Below are 21511 nucleotides of genomic sequence, written 5' to 3' on the forward strand. Positions count from 1 at the left end.
CTGCCACAACTTCAGGCCATTCCCTTGGGTCCTGTCACTAGTCACCACAGAGATCAGTGCCTTCCCCTCCCAAGGAAGTTGTAACTGCAGTGAGGTCTCCCCTCAGCCTCCTCTTCTCCAGGCTGAACAGACCAAGTGACCTCAGCTGCTCCTCATATGGCTTTTTCTCAAGGCCTTTCTCCATCTTCATGGCCCTCCTTTGGACACTGTCTTATATTTGTGGTGCCCAAAACTGCCACAATATTCAAGGTGAGGCTGCTCCAGTGCAGAGCAGAGCAGGACAATCCCCTCCCTCGACAGGCTGGCAATGCTTTGCCTGATGCCCCCCAGGACATGGTTGACCCCCCTGACTGCCAGGGCACTGCTGACTCATATTCAACTTGCCATTGACCAGGACCCCCAAGTATCTTTCTGTGGCACTGCTTTCCAGCATCTCATTCCCCAGTCTGTCCATACATCCAGGGTTGCCCCATCCCAGGTGCAGAATCCAGCACTTCACCTTGTTGAACTTCATCTGGTTGGTGATTGCCCAGCCCTCTGATTTGTCAAGGTCTCTCTTTAAGGGCCTCCCTGTCTTCAAGCTATTCAGCATCTCCATTAGTGACCTGTGTGATGGAGCACAGTGTACCCTCAGCAAGCCTACATGGAGGAATGGCTGTTAACACCAAAGGGTCGTGCTGCCATCTGGAATGATCTGGACACTCTAGAGAAATGGGCTGACAGGAACCTCAGAAAGTTTTTCACCTGGGGAGAGGAAGAGCCCCAGAGATCAGTATTTGCTGGGAAAGCAGCTTTGCAGAAAGGATTTGGGTGTTCTGGTGGAACCCAAGTTAAACATGAGTTGACACTGTGCCCTTGCTGCAAAGAAGGCCAATGATATCCCAGATTGCATCAGGCACAGTCAGCAGGTTGTGATCTTTCCCCTCTGCTCAGCACCAGTGAGGTCATTCTTGGAGTGCTATCTCCAGTGCTGGGCTTCTCAGTAAAAGTAAGATGTGGATATACTGAAGAGGGACCACCAAAGGACCACAAAGATGCTGAAGGGACTGGAGCATGTCACATATGAGGAAGGGCTGAGAGAGCTGAAGCTGTTAGGCTTGGATAAGCGGAAGCTCAGGTGGGATCTCATACATGTATAAAAATACACGAAGGGAAGGTGTAAAGAATAGGGAGCCAGGCTCTGTTTAGTGTTGCCCAGTGACAGGACAAGAGGCAGTGGGCACAAACATCACCCGTTCTGCTATTCTGCCACTCTGGACATGTTTTCAGTGAGGTGGTTTCTCATGCACCAGGACTTAGATGGAGGTAAACAACTGATTTTTCTGTTAGCTAGGTATGGCTTTCAGTGAACTTGAACTTCATAATTTCAAAGATGACCACAGAATGAAATCTGAGGGAAATTGCATAGTGAGCATTGTGAGGCCAGTGTTGTTGCTGCAAGATAAGGTAGCTTTGTAGGTGATGTGGCCTGAAGAGTGGGAATTGGGTGATAAGTTATGAAGTGTTTATAGCAGCAGAAAGGGTTTAATGTTGCTGAGAGTTCTTTCCTAAATGCATTAAAAATCAAAGTGGTGGTGGATTTAATCCCAGACATGTGTACCAGTACTTTGACTAGATACTCTCTGGATTTAGAAACAATGTAGGACCTAATATGCCAAGGAGGAAGGATTTATTTAATTTTTTTCAAAAGCAGCTGATACCTCGAGTTAGTTTTTGAGGAAGTAAGTGTCTTTTGCAGGCGTCTCAATACTTTAGCCATAATTTTAAAAAATTTAAAAAAAATGTAAGGCATAATGCTATCGAATGAGATAAGAGTCTGAAAACCCCCGCTCAATAAACTGATATGTTCTTCAGGAAATTGATGATATATCAAAAGCTGTTTCTTCAGATAGCAATCACTGACTTAGCTTCCCAAAATGAATGTGGAATTCTAACATGGAGAGAAGGCTGTATCTGCTTATAATGGTGCTGGGTTTGTATGCAGAGTTCTGGGCTTATCTTGAAAGGGGTTCTGACACACAACAAAACCAATGAAACCTTTTTCAGCCAGCAGTACTTTCTTCTGACTGTGCACATTTCTTGTTTTATGTGTATGAGATCAATTTAAAGACTATTCAATATTTTCTTTTGTTTTCCCCTTTTTTTTAAATGACCAAATACACTGGATGAAAACAGATCATCCAATTAAAAGATAAGCTATATATTTAAGATGAAGCATATTCTCTCCTACAGGAGTAAAACTGTGATTGTATGTCTTTCTAATTAGTCTTTCTGAAGAGGGCATAGAAAGGTTCATCTGTTGTGGTGGCAGTGGTGTTTGGTTTTTTTTTTCTTTTGAAATAGCTCAATGTTTCTTCGAGTAATCGGTTTTGTGGCTAATCCGGCAGTCTTTGCCACTGCTGTGAAAATGAAGCAGCATTCACTGGACCAACCAGTATCTTGCACTGAAGTCTGTTGTTGGAATGAACAGCAAGACACACATGCTTGACCCTTACAGGGTTTGTGTATAACAGACTGTCTTTCTTGAAAATGAGCATTTGTAGGTTTCTTCTGTTTAAACTGGAAGTCACTGTTGGAAGGGGTTCTCTTCATTCACAGGGAGGGAGGCAGGTTGCTGTCCCTCCCAGTGGGGCACCAGGGCCCCAGAGGTCAACCTGAACCCAGGGTATCTGCTGGGAAATGTGAAAGCTTTGAGGTCAACTTTAGGTTTTCAGGTGTGGGCAGATGTTGTTTAGTCACTGAGTGCATTTCAACCCTGTTGAGATGAGCTTTATATTTAAATGCTGCATAGCATAGATGGGCATTGCTTGCCTGCACTGAGCCACTGCTTAGGTGACCAAATACAGGAGCGAGCTGATTTTTGCACTTGGCAGTTTTTTCACAAGTGGGCATAATTCCCACTAGTTCCACTTTCAAATCTATCTAAAATAAGTGATCTTTAGTGTTTGCACATGATATCTTGGAGTCATTAATTATTTATCTGCATGACTATGTGTGTGAGAAAGGATTTGATTACCCCTGTTTTACAGGAGACAGACAGGGCATACATTGACTCGTAGATTGTGCCTGTGCTATGGTAGAGTGCTCTACAGAATGACTCTGTCTTAAAGCTTTTCAAAAGCTACAAGGAAGGGTGTTGCTCATTGTGCTACACTTTATTTTTGGAGAATTCAAGAGCAAACTGCTGTAATCATCAAACTGGAAGGAATCTTGCCTTTTCTCACTATTTCTTAATTCTCTAGAAGTCCTTATCAAAAATTGTTAGTGTTTTCAAGTCTCATAATGGTTTAAGAGTCTTGTGTCTACTGAAGGAAGCCCAAACCAGCTCAATTGTTTCTTTTGAGGGCAAGGTGCAGTGTGTTGTTTGTGCAGCCAGCCTTGGCAATGCCTTCCCCTCCCCAACTTCTTTGTCCCCCTTCTTCCCTTCCCCCGCCTCCCCAATTATTTTTCCAGAGACCTTGGCTTGCTGCTTCTGGGACAGCAGCAGCAGCTGCTAGTGCTGTCCTGTAATTCTTCCATCTCGGTCACAGGGGACTGGAAGGGAAAAGACGGTCTGTCTCAGCAGCAGTCCACCAGCTGCCGCTACAATCTATAATGCGTAAATTTGCAAAATATAGCTTTTAATTTTGCTTTGCAGTCAGAATGAAAAACTAGAGTGCACCACCACTGCCATCGTTGATTGATTAATAGAAATATATGCTCCCTGCTCCCCCGTTCAGACTTGGATAAAAAGTACTTGGAAGTGGCTAAAAATAAAAGGTAAGAAACCTGACAGACTTTCCCACCAACAGAGTAATTAACAACACATTGTTATGTATGTGTGCTTGAGAATATGCTCTAGCTTGGTAAAAGCTGTTGAGTAATGCAAAAATGTTAACTAAATTAGAGTATAAAATTATGCTTAGGGTCATGATACTTTCTGAAGTACATGGATAAGCAGGGCTTCTTTGTTACAGCGTCAGTGGACTGAGGGCGTCCCACAGATTTGAGCCTAAGAGCCTTTCCTGAAATTGTATATTGAAACACATTTTTGGTTTTGAGATTTTTCTTAGAGAGAAGGGGAATTGAAGAATAAGCAGTGTAGTTACTGTTCTTCCTCTGCTGGCAGTGAAGTTGGAGTAGCAATAGAAACTGCTTGTTTTGTGTCCAGTCACACACCTCAAGTAAGGAAATGGCACATAGAAAAGGTAAGCAGCCCCCAGACTTCCATTGGGAATGGATTTGTAACCTCTTTAGTGTGTGTTTATGAATGATGAATCTTTTAGTTGGACCATTCAAGAAGAACCAGCCATAATATGGCCAGAATTTGTGAAAGAACTTGTTTCCACTGGATAGTTTGACTCAGTGGGTTGTTCAGAAGACTCGAACTATAAAACAATATTCATCCATAAAAATAATTCGTGTTGTGGCCCACATTGTTGGCCAAAGAAAGGCTGTTGTGTGTATAGCTGAGAGAATTAATTTTATCACAAGTCAGTTTTGTAGTTGATGTCCCTAGAGACCCTGTTGCCCTCTTCATTTTTCTTTAAATGCTCTGAAGTCCTTTGCTGTGGAAGTTACATGAGAACCCTAGTGAATGAAAGATAGAACAGAAACCTTTGTGTGCCATGTTGTTATGGGGACCATGAGATGGGCTTCCTTGCTGGTAGAAGAGCTCGTGGCAGCTGGCTACCTGCTCTCCTCAGTTGGTTTCACTCGGGTAAGGGGCTCAGAGAAGGCAGCTGCCCTGTTGCCCGCTCAGGGCTGTGTGGGAGGGCTCTTTGTGGTGGGGTCAGTTGCAGTCTGGTGTCTTCCTGCATGTGCTCCAGAGTCAACCCAAATGTGGAGCAATCACAGATCTCATTTTGTCAATGTGTCCATGTTTTAACCCTTCTGCTGAACATCTGTGAGTGTACTAGTGTGCAAGATGGATTTTTTTTGCTACCAGTTAGAATATAATGGGTCCAAACCAAAGCTTCAGCTGCAAATTTGTCAGGATTAGGGAGAGAGCAGATCTAGACCTTACCTTTGTGGACACCCTAACTCTGTCAGTAAAGGTGCAGGGTAACCTACTACCCATCCCCAGAATTACCAGTTTTGATTTCTGTACATCTTATGTGACACTAATATTAGCAGTCTTAGGTAAAAGCATAAGCAAACCCTAATCTCACAAGACATACTACTTTGAATAAACACATTGTACAGACATGTTGGCAGAAGTAAACTAAACTAGATGTGTCTTTGGGACTTGAAAGAAAAACAATTTAAAATAGTTTAAGGACTGAAAAAAGCATACTGCATGCATATGTGTACACATACTATCTTAAATTTGTTGGAGTTTTTTAGCATGTGAAAAATACAGACCCAAGTGTATACCATGCCTTCAAGTTCCTGGGAAAGTACAGTAAGAAGAAATTACATAGTGACCCGTTTTTCAGGCACTTGGGAAGTAAGAGAATGGAAGAGGAGGTTTTTTTTCCTCTGAAGTCCATCCTGGTTATATTTTTTTTTAATAAATGTAGTATGCTCAAATATTTATATAAACGCAGTGTTCAGTGGTCTCACTTCATTGGCCAGAGAAGTAAAATATAGCAAAGTGCACACAGTTTGTGTCCTTGGATTTCAGTGTTTTGGGTTGGCTACCTGCTCACTTACAGGGAGAGCATAGAAATGAAATTACAAGGGCTCTTCACAAGTAAAAACCAGCAGAACTCTTGAAAATACTATTTTTAGACACACTTTACAATATTGCGTGTTACTAGTCTGTTGAAGTACCAGAAATTAACTATCGAAAACCATTTGTGTTTAACCTTTAAAGAAAGACTGCTGGAATATGTTTTGAAACTTAAGTGGTAGCAAGCTGGATTGAAACTTGCCAGCTTCTGACTAAGTGGCAACAAAGGCCTCTAGGACTCTCAGTGAAGTTTCTAAGAAAGCATGTTGCCCTTTCCAATATGTATTTTGATTTGTCTTCCTGTTGCAGTAAAGGCATCTATCTTCTGCCAGTGCTTTCTGAGCTATGCACTGAATTCTTTTGAAGATGATTGAATTTGCTTTTTATTGACTTTTCCTTCCCTTCAAAATTAATATCTTTATTTTAACATTCAAACTCCCAAGCACAGCTTCTTTCATACAGAGATGGTTATCTTGGCACTACAAAAAAGGCCCTTACTAGATACTGATACTTACAGCACGGGCTGTTTTCCATCCGTTCTACAAGGACTGATTCTTAATGAAAAGAACAGCTTTAAAGTCTCAGTGAGAACCAACCTTTCCTTACTTCTGCCCCTGTGGGGATTTGAGCACTTTCTGCAGCTTCCTGCTTTGACACTGTATGCAGGGGATGCCACTTTGGGGGCAAAGCCAACCTGGGAGTAATTGAAGAGTGGTTTGGAGGGAGCACTAAAATTTTTCAGCAGTTGCAGTCTCACTGGGTATTTCCTGTGTAACTCCCTACATCAAAGTGAGAAAGTGGCCATTACTGTTGTATCCTGTCTATGAAACTTTGGCTGTGGGTGGTAAGCTCATAATCTAATCTGTAGATCCATTCTGGTGCTTAGAATAAAACATTTTGAGACAAGAACAGTCAGAAATAGATATTAAAAGACGTTTCAGAAAGGGGACCTAAAAGCATACTGCAATCTCCCTGAAAGAATATGGTATCTAAACAGTGAGAAACTTAATATCTTAATTATTTAGCCACCAAGCTCCTTGATAGTCAGACCTCTTAAAACCCCATATTGCCCAAAACCTTTTTAAGGGAGGGAGAACAAAATATATGTTCTGAGCTTGCCTAACACATCACTTGGGATAACATCACTTCTGTTTGTCCTCAGTAATGCCATATTAGGAGCCAGAGGATAATCTTTTGCTCTAAATTGTTTTCCTGTAATATCTGAGGCTAAAATCATGAGTGGAGAAAGGCTATTCTGAGTCTCTCATTTTGCCTGCTGATACAAGCATGATTTCATTATACAAACATTTGCTCCATTAATTGTGATTATTCCTAATCCTCCATTTTGCTTAATGGCAAAACATTTCACTGGAGGGAAGAAAAAAATTAGATTAAAGTAAAGACTTTCAGACAGTAAAGGCTACTAATTGAAACCTGCAAGGAATACCCCCATCATGGAAATTCAAAATTACAAAAGTTATTACTGATCTAACTGGACTAGTGATACTTGAAAATCCTCGAGCATACACTTTGCATTAAGTTTTTGTATGTTTTATGTCAAGGTTGCTTGATTTTTTTCTTGCTCTGTAAATGTAAGAACATAATTTTAATAAATGTGCAGGCGTAGTGCTATGTGTCTTTGTACAAAACATGCATTTTCTTGTCTTCTCATGGAAAGTAGAGGTTTTGATTGTGCATATGTGTCTATGTGGACCTCTAAAAGGAGATAAAAGGCAGATGGGAATGCTAGAACATTTTGGTTCTGTTTCTCTCCTCTTTCCTTGTTTTTTTTGCTGGATTTAGAGCCTGTCTTCCCCTGCACTAACCTTGCGTTGAGGTCTCGGAATAAAATATTTTTCCCTGTGCAAAGCTCGCATGTGTGTGTGTTTCTGTTTTTTCCCCCACAGTCTGTGGTACACGGCAATGTAGAGATTTTACAGTTTCTATTCTCTAGAGGCTGATAATACTTTACCCAAAGGAAGACTGAGGCATGTGAAGGTTTCTCTACCTCCTCTGCCTCCTGCAGCTCCTGCAGGAAGTGGAGAGCAGTGACCTGCCCCTTGGAGCTCCTTTCCCAAAAGGAAAGGATAAACCTCCGGCTTGCAGGCGCGCAGATGGGCGTTGAGTGCATAAAAATACAAATGTTGATACTTATCTAAGAAACATTGTGTGCCTTCGCTGAGCGAACAGTGGTAGGACAGCACTTCATAAATGGGTTTTGAGATTGCATAACATTTGTTAAGGCTTTTGAAAGGAAGAAAATAATATTCTAAAAGACAAGATCCCTCGATATTTGTCAACATTTTTTGTTGTTTTGAAGAGTTTAAACCTACACAGTTCTGAATTTTGGGGCTATTTTTTGGTTTCTTGATTTTGACACCTTTTTGGATATGTAGTACAGCATGTAGGTTGTGTGTGTCATGAAGAAACCCCAGTAAAATGTAAATTCATGGGGTTAAAACTGCTTTTCCTGAAATTATCTATTCTCTGTGTGTTTTCTGTTCTGTGTCTCCCTCTATTCCCTCACCCTCAAGTCCATTAGGAGTAAGTTGGATTAGCTCGATGACTCTTACCAGACCTCTTTTTCCTGTTACCCCCAGATAAATTTATGTGACTTAGAGTGAACTTCAGCACAACCTTATTCCTGCTGGGGACAGGAGCTGCATTTGCTGAAACTCTGTGTTGGTGAATAGTACCCCACTGTGTTCTATATGGGAAAGTGTGTGGGTGGCAATTTACATGGTAAATAAAGGCAGGCAGGGAAGGAAGATAGCTAAGCTTATGTTTTTAATGCTTTAGATCTCCTCAGAAAGTATCTGTTGAAAATTAGCAGCAACAGATATCACAGAAGGAAGATTGGTGTAGATTTTTCTATTTTTAAGAATCAATCTTTAAATAAAAGGATTTTTACATATGTCTGTTGAGAAATTGAATTTATTGATTTAACTTGTACTGATTTTGTGGTAATAGCAAATAAAGACTGTACCTGCAACTCTTCCATTTAAGGATAAATGGAAACCTTTTATTTAATCAGCAAAATAGGCTCACAGTCATCTGAAGAATCACACACATCCCCCTCCTGCCACCCTAAATAGGTTCTTTGCTTGTTTGTCATCAAAGGTGTAGGGAGGCAATGTGAATTAGATGGCAAGGGACTAGAGAGAGTGTCAGGAAGTATTGACATTCTTATTTGTGGCGTGTATCTACTATGTGACCTTGGACAAGTCTCTTCACCTATGCCATATCCTGTTATTAGATTATAAATCTCTACTGGGAGAATGCTTGTCGCAGTTTGCTTTTGTATCTGGCAAAGAGTCTTTTAGATATTATTGTAAAACAAATAATAGAAATAAGGATAAAAAGGTTTTTTTTCTGGAACACTAGCCTTTAGTGGAGATAGACATTTCTATATAACCTTGCTCTGGTACCCACTCAGCTGCAAAAAGGTTTCTTCACTCTGTTATCTTCCTAGCAGCAAAAAAACCCAAATCCTAAACTGAAATTTGCCATATATTCAGCTAAATAATGTTGTTGAGTGACTGTGTAGTCCTTGGAAAGTTTTGCAAATGCATTCTAAAATGAAAAAAAACCAGTACATGAATATTTGCAGTATTTTCTCTTTGATTAAACTAAATACCTTTCTGTGACATTGTTGTATAAACTGTGTATTTTAATTGTGGTTCACAATATCTGTTTCCTTGGGGAAAGGCTTGTCGTTCAGAAATGTCCAGTCAGTGTGAGAACTGTTAACCCCTGAACACGCTAACCAGCACAGCTCACGCTGCTCTGAGACAGTGACTGGCTTATTCCATGTGATGAAACTCCTGTTCCAGTTCACCTCTCGTTTTGAACTGATATCCTTCATGCTTGCGTTGACGCTGGAAAGGAAGTTCACGTGGGAGACTCTCCCTTCCAGTTCACTGACTTGCATCCAGGCCACTTGCAGATGCTGCCGTGTGGAGAAGCTGCTGGTCTGCGTGGAAGGAGAGCTCGTTGTGTAACACTGCGTGTCACGGTGGCTCTGCCGGGGTGGTTGGCCACAGACTGAGCTCTTTCCCTACAATAACTTTGATGAGCAGTGTGGTTGATTTGTGGGAATTCAGCTCTGTCTTTTGTAGGGTTCAGTAGTAGAAATTTCATGGACTTTCATGTCGGTGGGAGGAAAACCTTACTTGCTTCTGGTTGCAACTCTGTCAGATTTTTTTCTAGAAAAGCATGCAAATACAGGGGAGCTTTTTTTTTTCTGTTTAAGGAGTTTTTGAGTATTTTTTAGTGGTTTTGCTCTTGGGGGGTTTGAAGTGTTTTATTTGTTTTTCTCTTATGCCATTAAGGACACTGAAATTACATTTTTCAAGTTTTTGCTACTAACACACTACCAAATTTTTAAAAAGGAGAGAGATTAAGATTTCCAGGTGATAGTCACTTAATTCTAGGACTTGACTCTTTAATTACAAAATAACACTTTAATTCAAAATAGCATAAGAAAGACTGCTTTTTAATTGTTTTATAATGTCAGAAAGGATAAATATGTAAGTCTAATCTATGCTCCTGCATACAGCCAAGTCTCCTTTCCAGTAATATTTCTGTCAAGCTCTTTAATTTGTTGAAGCCTTTAAAAGATGTCATGTGATGTAGTAATTTAAAAAGTGAAAAATGAAGACAGTAGAAAGAGAACATACCTGACATGAATACAATGTAGTGTGCATGTGGTTCAAATTGCTTTGGATATTATTCCTGTGTGGTTCCTGCTTGTTCCTTGGGCGTGACTTTGCTAATAGAATGAGGGTATTGACTAAGGTCTTTGCTGATAATTACTTCCTAAACATAATTAAATATGAAGGTGGTGCTAGCAAGATGCTAATTGGCTTAGGAACAGTCCTGGGATTTTTTATTTTCCCAGAACAAGTAGATGAGAGCACTTGGTGCAGCAGTTCTTCGACAGCAGGGACCGCCGATCGAGTTGCTGAAACCAGCAAAGCAGGATTCCTGTGGTATCGCACTGGGGACGGGGTCTTTGTGCTTAAGGCACAAGCAGAATACTTCTTCAACAGCTATGAGACCTTAGGGAAGCCCTTCAGTCCCTCTGTTTAAAAGAGAAGCAATACCTTTGTTTCTTGTCTTTCTAGAATTGAGGCATGTGGGGGGTTTGGTATATTTATAAATAAAAGGTTGGTCATTGGATCACAGTGTTACTGGAATACAGGCAGGTTTAGAACATGTTAGTCATGATGGAACAAAACCATTGTGGGTTGTCTGTATTAGTGTGGCTGTGCCATATTACAACTACACTGACTTTCAGTATTATCAGCTGTTCGGAAAGGCCCCAAATGTTGCTTAGACAACACACCTTATTCTTCCAAAAGCCAAAGCTGTCATGGCAGCAGTAAATGTAATTTTCAGAAGCAGGCTAGCACGGGAGCACTGCGAGATCTGAAAGACAAAAGGAAATGGGGGCTTTAATGAGCACCTTTGTAAAAGTTAGCATGCAGCTGTCCCCAGCAAGGCAGGCTGCTGTTCAAATACTGGTGTTTGTGTTGTGTAAGCGTGACTAATGGCTGTGATTCATGAGGAAGCAGGGCTTGTCTTGGGACTGCTGAGCTGGTTTCACCTCAAGCTGTCTGGTCCCTTTCTCGGAAGCCTGCTCTGTTGCAGTGGGGTTGGCAGAGCTGCTCACCAAGCAGCTGCTGACCTGCTATGAATGACAGCTTGACATATGAAGGTAGACCAAAAGCAGGGCTGCTGACAGAATAGACTTTGTGGTAGTGGTCCGTCTGTGATACCTCATATATTAAGCCTTGAGCTGAAACTGCTACAGAAGGATGATGATGCAGTGATGGTTTTCAGTGGGAACATGTTTCAGCAAAGGCTAAAACAATTACAGTCTGACGTGAATTTTTTGTGGACAGCTAAGAAAAAAAAATAATGCTGTGAGCCACTGGCAGCCAAAGCCTCTGCGTTTGTGGGGTTTTTTTTAAGCAGCTTGGTTTTTTTGTTCAAATTTCATCTCTGTCAAGTTCTTGCTGGTTTTTTAGGAGGTCAGAAAAAGTTTAGGTTATCTGCTAATTTCTCAAATACAAGGGGTCTGTAGTGGAGGCCAAGCATAGGAACATAAATCCACTGAAATTAGTCATGATACAGTGAAATTTTTTGGCCTTGGTAGGTATTGTATCGAACATGATTTTAAACCTATTTGTTGCCTCACTTAGGGTTTTTTAGACCTTTGAGTTTATCCTGTAACTGCTCTCAAGAGCTGATTTTTATCAAAGTTTCGTTATATAAATCTTTTTCAGTCTTGGGAAGATAATGCATCCTGGTGCAAAACCTGCTGCTTGCTGAAATCGATGGAGAGCAAGGCCCAGTTGCTTGCAGGGCAGTGGCATTGTTGCAAGGTTATCAGAAGGTTGAAGGTACAAATCGCCTGTTGGCTCCAATGACTTCTGTGAGGGAAATATGGAAAAATAGATATCTTTTTTTGTAAATGAGATAACATAGTATGTGCCTCTGCTAGATTCTGGCCTTTGCTGCAAGAGGTGCAAGTGCAAACAAGATTTTGTGACCCCAGGAAGATGAGATGTAGATGCTTCCATTTGGGCCGTAACAGGAGGTGAACTTTTCTAAAGAGCATTCATAATACTTGTCAAGGGTTACTGTTGTGTATCCTGCTTCAAAAAGCAAAACTTTATCCAGAAACACTGATCATTTTTAGGTGGTTAAGAGAGGTACAAGAGGTATTTTACATCATTTTTCACATACCTCTGTCCTGCTGGGTTTGTTTGGAAGAGGAAAGAGAAATACCACAGAAAAGGCTATTCTTGAAATATTTGTGACCATTTGGAAACTGGGATGAATTGAAAGTCTCCCAGAATTTCTTGACCAAAGAGATGCTGGTAAATATGTCAGCTTCTGGAAGCTGGCCCAAACCTCTGGAAGTTTGGAGGTTTGCACAGTGCTAGTGGCAGTTAGTGATGCCCCAAAAAAGATACACACTTTGGGTTTTGAAAAAGGAAAACTTGCTGAGATAGATAAAACATAATATATTTTAAAGCATTTTGAGAATTGAAAAATGATTTTTTTTTTGGTTTATTCTACCATGTCTTCCTCCCTCTCACCATTTATATTTTCCAATACATCTGCAACACTGAAGTGATGGAAGTGATTTAAGAAGAGATGACTGGGTGACACACTTCCATGTGAATAGCAGACATATTAAGCATAAGATTCTGAAGAGTATTCTCCTCTCTTATTTGAAGAAGTATTTCTTTTAACATTTAACTCCATTAGCGCTTCAACATTGTAAGTGATGGTAACATGTTTAAAGTATGTTTTGATTATTCTTATATATGTTGTCATCCTAACGGAACAAGTTTAAGACCTTGGAAATTCTTTATTTTGTAATTGAGAAATGTATGAGAAATAGGATTTTTTGGGCAGTCTGAGTTTCCGTCTCACATGAACTGGAAATTCCATATCTTCCAAATTTGTCACTGACTCAAGAGCAAGTCTTGATACCGATAATTATTGGACCTGTGAAGCTTTCAGTATGTAAGGCAGGGAGCCATAGTATTTGAAAATATTTCATACTTAATCAGTGTTTTCTGAGGGAATTTTTATTTAATCATGAAAGCCAGTACAAATCATTAAGCCTGGGTCCTGATCCAACAAGGAGCTGCATGCAAGCAGGAACCTGCTTGTATGGAATTTTCATGAAGGTTCAGTCCCTCTGATGAGTTTGTCAAAAGTGTCTTCAGAAAGTTAAAGCTAAAGCCATTTAGTTTAGGGTTCCATGGGCCCCTTTTAACCATTCTGGAAACATCAGTTTTGTGTGACCTGACCTCGCTTTGGAAGGGCTATCCATGCAGGAGTCCTGCAGATCCCAGCAGGTAGAAGGAAAACAGGAACTCCCAAGAATGTCATCTCTTACCATGCTTTTCCCCTGAGTGGTTTTAAAGATTGTTTGGCAAGCTTGTTTGTTTTGGGAAAATTTGCAGTTGATGAGCAATTCTTAAGAAAAGTTTTGCTAGTGACTTACCAAAAGAAATGTTCTAACTGTTATGCTGAGGTTTACAGTCACTTTTTGTTTGTTTATATTTAAGCTCAAACCACGGAGAGGTAGTATGTTTCTGCAAATTAGCTTGTTCTTCTATGGAGCTTGCATTTGAACACAATCCATCCCCCAGAACGTAACAGCTCAAGGAGAGCAGGTGTATCTTCCCTTTTGTTCTATCAGCATTTGTTCTGGTTTTAAGGGAAGGAATAAACTGCAATTTTGGAAAGTGCTGTTGTATAATGCTTAGTGATAAAATGTCTGCAAGTTCTGATCCCTTGTGCATTGCCTACAGTTATGAAAATGGAAACATACTCATATCTTTATGATAACAAGGAAATCAGTATGCTCTGTTTTTATATAAAATAACTAGATTTGATGCCTTTAAATAATAGTGCCTAAAACAGTGGGGATTAAAAGAGCTGGTAAAGGGTTTGAGATTTCTGAGCTATAAAAATATTTACTTATGTGTCACTGTTAAGAATAGAGCTTAGAAAAGCACATGAACATGTGTTTAACTTAAGTCTGATGTTATTTTGTGGAGTACTTAGTGTGAACCTAATTACATATGGTAGTGCAGTCCTGACTCAGAGTTGTAATGTCAATCAAGTAACTAAAAAAGGACTAGTCATGACATGGAGATTAATCCATCTCTACAACTCCAGGTTTTGGTGGCTTGTAAATCAAAGGATCTTGGCAAAACTGTCTTTTGTGACAAGAGTTGGAAGTAGGTATTTTTGTGATTGATTCTGACCAGGATAGGTATGTTCAGTTCTGGCTCTATCAGACTCTCCTTTGTGGTTTTTGGGAAGTCACTGGAACTTTCTGTAACTTACTGTTTGTCCTACCAACAAAAGGCAAAACTACAAACAAGAGGTAAAACTACTTCTCTCCTACCAGTTGACAATCTTGAAAATAAAGCTGAGACCTGTAAAGATTTCAGCAGCAGATGGATTTGGGTCTTTTAAATATGTCCGAACATTATTCGCATGTGGTCTTCCAGCATTGCTGTGATATGAGGAAGACTCTGTTATGCTTTTTTTGTATTTCAAAAAATGTTCCAATTGCACTTGAAACATTCAGAAACAGAACTGGTTCCCCTGATTCCACCTATCATGTTGTTGGTTCTGATGCAGTTTTGTCACAGCAGAAGAGCTGTTTGTGCAAGTACCGGTCCCACAGGCTAATGCTGCACACCTTTTCTAGCAGAAGATGTTTCCTAGCCATTTTTTAATGGCTAGATATATTTTTAATCAAAAGGTTTGTTGAAGTCTCCTTAAAAATGAAAACAAAACCACAGGGATATCCACGTTGAAAACGCTACAATTTGTGGCACTGTTCTGTGTGCTTTTTAATCACATTGGGCAACATCCCAGGGGTGCCACTTTACCATTGCAACCAGCCACTGACTTAATCTTAAGTAGGATTTTGATGAAGATCCTGGTGAGGATGTAGTAAAACATCCAATAAGGGTACTAAAGTTATGTTTTCGTCACTTTCAGTTCCTGTAAGGTAGGAAAGGGTATTTTGGACAGCTGAGAATCACAACTCTTAAGGTTTTTTGTTTTCCCTTTGTCCCCACCATTTTTTCTTGGGCTTAAGCTGAGACTTGTTTTTGTTCCTCAGCTCGCCCAAACCCCCTCCTCACCCTGAGAACAGTTGTAGATGCTAACCATTAAGGTCAGCTTCATCCATTTAGCCTTGGAAATGAAAAACCTCCCACCTTTCCTCCCTCCAACAGTGATTACCTTTTGTAAGCCTGCTTCAAAACCTCCTTGTGGTGAGGAATGTTGTGTGGGATGGAGGAGGGATGGGAGAAAATGCACTGGGGAGTGTAGCAGGGGAAATGACTCTGATTCAGTGTCTCATTATAGATACATTTCTCTAGATACTCTACAAAGCTTTAGGTCTTTACAAGATTCCTCCCAACTGCCTTTGTTCTTTGTATAGCTCACTTGCAAACCTGGCATGTGGAATTGTTTTATTCAAACTTTACTGAACGACAGGATGTACCTTAGAATTAGGAATATAATGGGCTGTCAGCTGCTTGCCCAAATTCCATCAGATCTCTATAGTTCTTAATAAATGAACTGACAGCTTATTAACCAGGTGGTACAACAGGAGCTTCATTCTGTTGTAAAATTTTAAATCATGTTGTTTTAACAGGTATGCATTTTATCACCACCTTTTTTTCTTTGGGAATGAGAAATAAATAAGAAAAAGTCAATCTCCCCCTACCTTGCTGATTTCTGGCAATATTAATAAAGATTTTGAGCTAAGTGTGAAGTTAAGATTGAATATCCTGCGGAAATACTACCAGGCAGTGAGAAATTAAGTTACTTTTCTCCCGCAGAGTTAAGTGAAAACTTTCAGTATTAAAGAAGTTTAATGCTTTTTTGTTTAGTTTTGTGATTCCTGGTAAAAAGACCCTCTTTATCTAAGAGCAGTAAAGAAATCCTTATAATTTAATTAAGTAAACTACTGGATCTTAGTTTGAGTCTTAGCCAAATAGAGGTCGTAGACTTTTTTATTGTTACATTGGTAAAATCAGCCTGAGGATACATAAGTAGCGAGTGAATGCTGTTGCTGACTGCACGTTGTTGCATAGTTTTGCAAAATCATGGCTTTCTTCCTTAAGTTGTGCAAAACTTGTTAACATCATGGAAATTACCACCAAGTATGATTCCTCTATTTAGCTTTTCACTTGGAAGGCCAGATACGAGTTGAGAATTAGGGACTGCAGTACTTTATCAGGTCTGTGACCAGCTCCTTTACAGTAATTAAATAAGAGTGCAAGAAATGGTGCTTAAAGCTGAAAACTCTCCACGTGACTTTTAGAGAATTGGATTGGAACAAACAGAGCTGGACTGAAAAGTGTTTAACTGCAACATTTCACTGAAGGTACTAATCTGTGTGACAGTCTGGGACATGAAGGGGGAAATGAATCTCCTAAATACTGTTATTATTCTCTGTGAGAAACCATGGAATACTTCATGAGTGAGATTTGAGCTCTGTTATGCCTGGTGGCCCCCAAACAAGGTTTCTGTTAGTAGGAGATAAGGACGTGCTGTCTGGTCAGGGCTCCTTGCCCAGGCTGCTCTGGGCAGTGATGAGGGGGGTCCTGGGCACTCCCTCACCCCAGGGTGCAGTTAGGCCTGGGAGCCCAAAGTTACTCAGCTCGCTGACAGCATTGTTTTGCTGCAAGGTAAGCTGCCATGTGGTTACTGGCCTGTCCATCTGCAGATGTCGTGCTGGGCTCTATTGCTCATATTCACCCATTGTGCTCTTAAGTGTCTTGTTGTCTCAGACTTCACTGAACCCTATAGTAAACTGTTCTTTGGGTGTTGCTAATATGTATTCCAAAATCTTCCCTGGCTGGTATACATGAGGTAAATTTTCTACCTTGCTGCTTTAGAGACAAACATGGTTTCCTCAGTACTGCCTTTATCGGACTGGTTACTAATGAGAGCTCAGGTAACTTGCTTTGCTTTTTGAGGCACGAAAAGCTGTCGGCTCCTTTCCAGCAATAGCTGGCTCTAGCTGGGAAGAAAGCCTTGCAAGAGCTGAAGTGCTGTAAGAGTATGTGTGAGAATGACAAACCCCAAAGGTTTTGGTCTGGCTGTATTCCTTTGGAGGTGTGTGCTATAGTATTGCTGTTTATTCCAAAGATCAGGAAGTGGAAAATACAGTGTGTGCTTTCATCAAGTAATTTTACAAATCAGGGTTAATTTTTTATGTTGGTGTCTTAGTCTCACAAGTAGATTTATATCTTAATGAAGATGTTTGTTTGGACTTGCAACTTTTGAATCCCAACTGTGTTTCAGATGCCAGAAATGCTTATGTGTTGTGTCCAAGAGCTTCTCCCCTTTCCCCCTTTTGAAATGTATCATGAAGATGTGAATTATTTCAGCACATGGAATAACAATTCTTGAGACTGAGCTTGTGCCTAACTCCATGTCACACTAAACATGGTAGTATACTTTGCTGTTGCATCCTTAGGAAGTTTCCTGCTTAAGTGCCGGTCACTTCAAGTAATGAATTCAGTGCATATGAATTTCTTCAAGAACCTTTGTTATGTTCTAATGAAATGCAAAATCCTTATTAAACAAGTTATCTTTCTAAAAATGCAATGTTAGTCTTTCTACTAAAATTGTATAAATAGTATTTTTAAAAGCCATTTGTCCAGTTTGAGCTTTGGGCTACATCCAACATCCTGGTCTTTTCATATGGTCCAAACCAAGATCATGCATTTCTTAGAACAAGCAGAGAAATTCAGTGTTATTTTTTTCCCTCTGTGGTAAGTTAGTGATTACATTTATTATACATGGACACTCACAGAGGTACCTAAATTATAATGTAAATTTATATTTTTAATTGTAATGTAGGTTCAGTGTGGAGGGTAGTTGGGGTAGGCAAATGGGGAGCACAAGAGAGAACACACAGTAGTCATTGTGTGTGCTGGGAAAAATTATTACAAAGTTAAATATTTCATAAACATACCTCTGGAAATGGAAATTAAAAGCTAATATAACTTTATTTTTTTTAACCAGAGGCCAGTTGCTTTCTGTGTAGGAGAACAAATGAACCATCATAATTCGTTCAAGACTATTAATTAGAAGAGGCTGAAATATTTTTTTTTCCCTTCAAAAATGTTATGTAAATATCTTTCTGTTTTGAGAAAAAGTCTCAGTATTGGACTGTGGAAGTAATGACTATATACTATGGCAATAATAATATATATCAGAGAAATTACTATTGATTGACTAATTAATATCAAAATTTAAGTACTGCATATAAGTAACAATTTACAGAGTAAATTCACAGACCTTTGGTTTGTATTTCTTGGTAAATATCAGAATGGAAAAAAATTCAGAAAAGTATTTTATCAGACTTGCCTGAAATATTTTGTGTTGGAAAAGAGATTTTTTTTTTTCTTTTTTTCTTTTACTGTTAGATCTCAGTGTAAAGCTTTCTTGTGGTACCTTGCAGGTCTTGAACAATATTTTTATGTAATGTGCAAAGAAAGCAATTGCAGGTTGTTCATTTATATGGATAACAGTCAAATATTTGGTCCTGAAGCAAGACCAAGAGGTACAAAATCGAGTAGAAAGGGTTATGGTAATCTTATTTTTTCAAACATGACCACTACAGGAAACCAACATAAAACAGCTTTATTATGCCTATTAAAATCTTAACCCCCAAATTTTTAAAAGGTCAAAAGATAATGTGGTCAGTACAACAGAGCTTTCATGATGTTTCAGCAAGGCTAAATAGTACATATTGCTATATAGGTATGGGACGTTCACCTGCATGGGGGTCACAGCGTTAAGAGTTCTCAGTTCAAACCAGCTGGTTTGTAGAAGTCACTGATGTGAGAATATTTTAAGCTGTCACATTGCTCCCATGAGACTTTCCATATTACATAGTTTGTGGTGAAAGCAATTTCAATGAATTAGTAGTTTGGAAAATAGTTGATTTTGAAACCGCTTTTTAAGCATTGGCGATTTTTTTAGTACTGATTTACAATTTCTTCAGGATACTATATTTGTTGATTAAGGTGAAGTAAAAAAAAAAAAAAAGTTGAACCTCTTTTTTAGAAAAAGGTTGGAGATAAGACATTTTAACTGAATATATTTGTCAATGGCAAGTAGAGTAAAATTTCTAGAGCAGGTCTGGTCATCTAATGTTGTTGAAGACTGATAATGGTATATTTTATCTGATAAATTGTGTACTACTCTAACAACTTATCCTAATCTTTTGGTGTTCAAATTACTGGGTGTAGAAGAATTTAACTTTTAACAATCACTCATGAAATTAAGGTTTGTATACTGTTGCCTGTCTCCATGGAGGAAGCAGTTAATCCTTATGTGGGTAAGCCATTGACCTAAATGTAGTACGTGGACAACTCTGTCTGAGAAACTTTAATTTCTTAATTGCGTGTAATAAGAATTTGCTGTGCTGGAAATTTTTTAGACATTCTTCCTCCAATAAAGATTTTTTTGCCCTTGCCCTCTCATCATCATGTTGAAAGAGATATATCCTGCACATGCAGTATAACTGTAGGCTGGTGGTTTTAATCAACACATACTTTCCTGATAGATTCTGCCAATGCTCAAAAGATAAATGGTGCAAGAGTTAGAGAAACATACAGCCTTCCTTTGAATTAGTCTTTTGTAACGTAAGTAAATTATCCGGAAGGTACTCAACCACAGCACTTTGATAATACAGGTGTTTAAATGGTAATAGCTATTGGAATTGGAATGGGAGTGAAACAATAAAGTCATTAGGGTGTTACAACATGAAATTAAGCTATTGCTATTACTGAACAATATTATTATCCTAAAGTTTGCAACGCACAGAGCAAATGAAAACAATGTAATACCCCTCTAACAGTAGTTTACATTAGGATTTAGTTTAGCCATGATGTTTGCTAGTGTTGTAATATCCTTATTAGACAGCACTCGTGAGCCAGTGCACTGTATTGTAACACAGAAGGAATAACACAGAACTACATCTACCCGAGTAAATCCTGTTCCCTACAAAAAATTATCTTTTGCTCAAAATTCTCATTACAGTGGTGACTTGCATGTTATGTTTAGCAAGAATGTAGAATATTGATAAATTTGTGCTTAATATTTAAATTACTTAATTACCTAATGAACACTTAGATCCTGTTGACTTTTGTATGTATCTGTATAATTTTAATGAAAATTCTTGTTTGGTTGAAAATCTCAGCTTTCAATTTGCTCACTAATTGTTCCTGAGATGAGGAAGAATTTGTGTTGTGAAAATGACATCTGTGTTTGTGAATATGATGGAAAGAAAAAGTGCTTATAATTAATTTTCCTTGAACATGTCATATTCTGAGTGGATGTTCAGTATGACAGTGTTCTGTATGCAGCAGTTCATTCTAACAAAACCAGCACAGGGTGAGCCCAGTCATTTAGGGGCTGAGCAGTTTGCTTATAGACAGTTGTAAATTAAAACATTTTTTTTGTCTGACTTTAAACCTTCCTTGGCAATTTTTACAAACAATGTAGTTTTGTAAATATTGAATCATCAAATGTCTGCTGCTGCTTCTGTTCTTGTTGTTGTTGCCATTTATTAGTGCAAATTAGAACAAATTTATTTTCACTGTTCATACTGGTTTTGCTGAAACAATTCTTTCGTTTCTTTATAGTATTACTAGGAGGCACCTCCCCTATGATCTGGCTGCAGTTTGCAAGGCACTGTGCATACCTAGATGGTAAAAGGAAAAATACTTTTTAAAATATAAAGAAAATACTTTTTCTTTCAAGAACCTGCAGTGTTTCGGTGCAGATTAAAAACCTACTACTTTGGAACAGATCCTAAACCGATATATATGAATCACAGCGTCGTAGAAGTAGATGGAATGAAAACAGTAAACAGGAGCTAATAAATTACTTCCTTTTGTTTGTAAAAGTAAGATTTTTTTTCTGTTTTAGTATCTTCTACACCAGGAATTCCTAGTGTATGTTTGAGTGGTTCACTGACACTTTTCCTTCTAAGCAACTCTCCATCTTTGCATGTTTTGCTCTGTGCTGGCCTCTGCTGCAAGGGGCTTCTGTTTATTCAGATCATGTTTCTGTCTTCACCTCCCACTGCCAGCCTGGTACCAGGGGCTTCCCCTCCCTCCTCCTTCAGCACAGGGGATGCACCCCTGCTGCGCCTTTTGCAGGAGCAGGTTCACTGCTGAGCAAGGCACAAACTTATGAATTAGGAGGAGTAAAAATAGTTAGGAATCTGCAATATCTCAGAGAGCAGCAACCCTACTGTGCCCCATCTTCCAGTGA

At 39.3% G+C, this 21511-nt stretch overlaps 1 protein-coding gene across 4 annotated transcripts in view; it reads left to right on the plus strand.

The window, feature by feature from the left end:
* The window catches only part of ZMIZ1 (zinc finger MIZ-type containing 1), a 298803-nt gene that overhangs the window by 85600 nt on the left and 191692 nt on the right, over positions 1-21511 (plus strand). The window lies entirely within an intron of this gene.

This window comes from Neopelma chrysocephalum, unplaced genomic scaffold, assembly GCF_003984885.1.
Source record: "Neopelma chrysocephalum unplaced genomic scaffold, ASM398488v2 Primary Assembly neopelma1_143, whole genome shotgun sequence".
NCBI classification, from domain to species: Eukaryota; Metazoa; Chordata; class Aves; order Passeriformes; family Pipridae; genus Neopelma; species Neopelma chrysocephalum.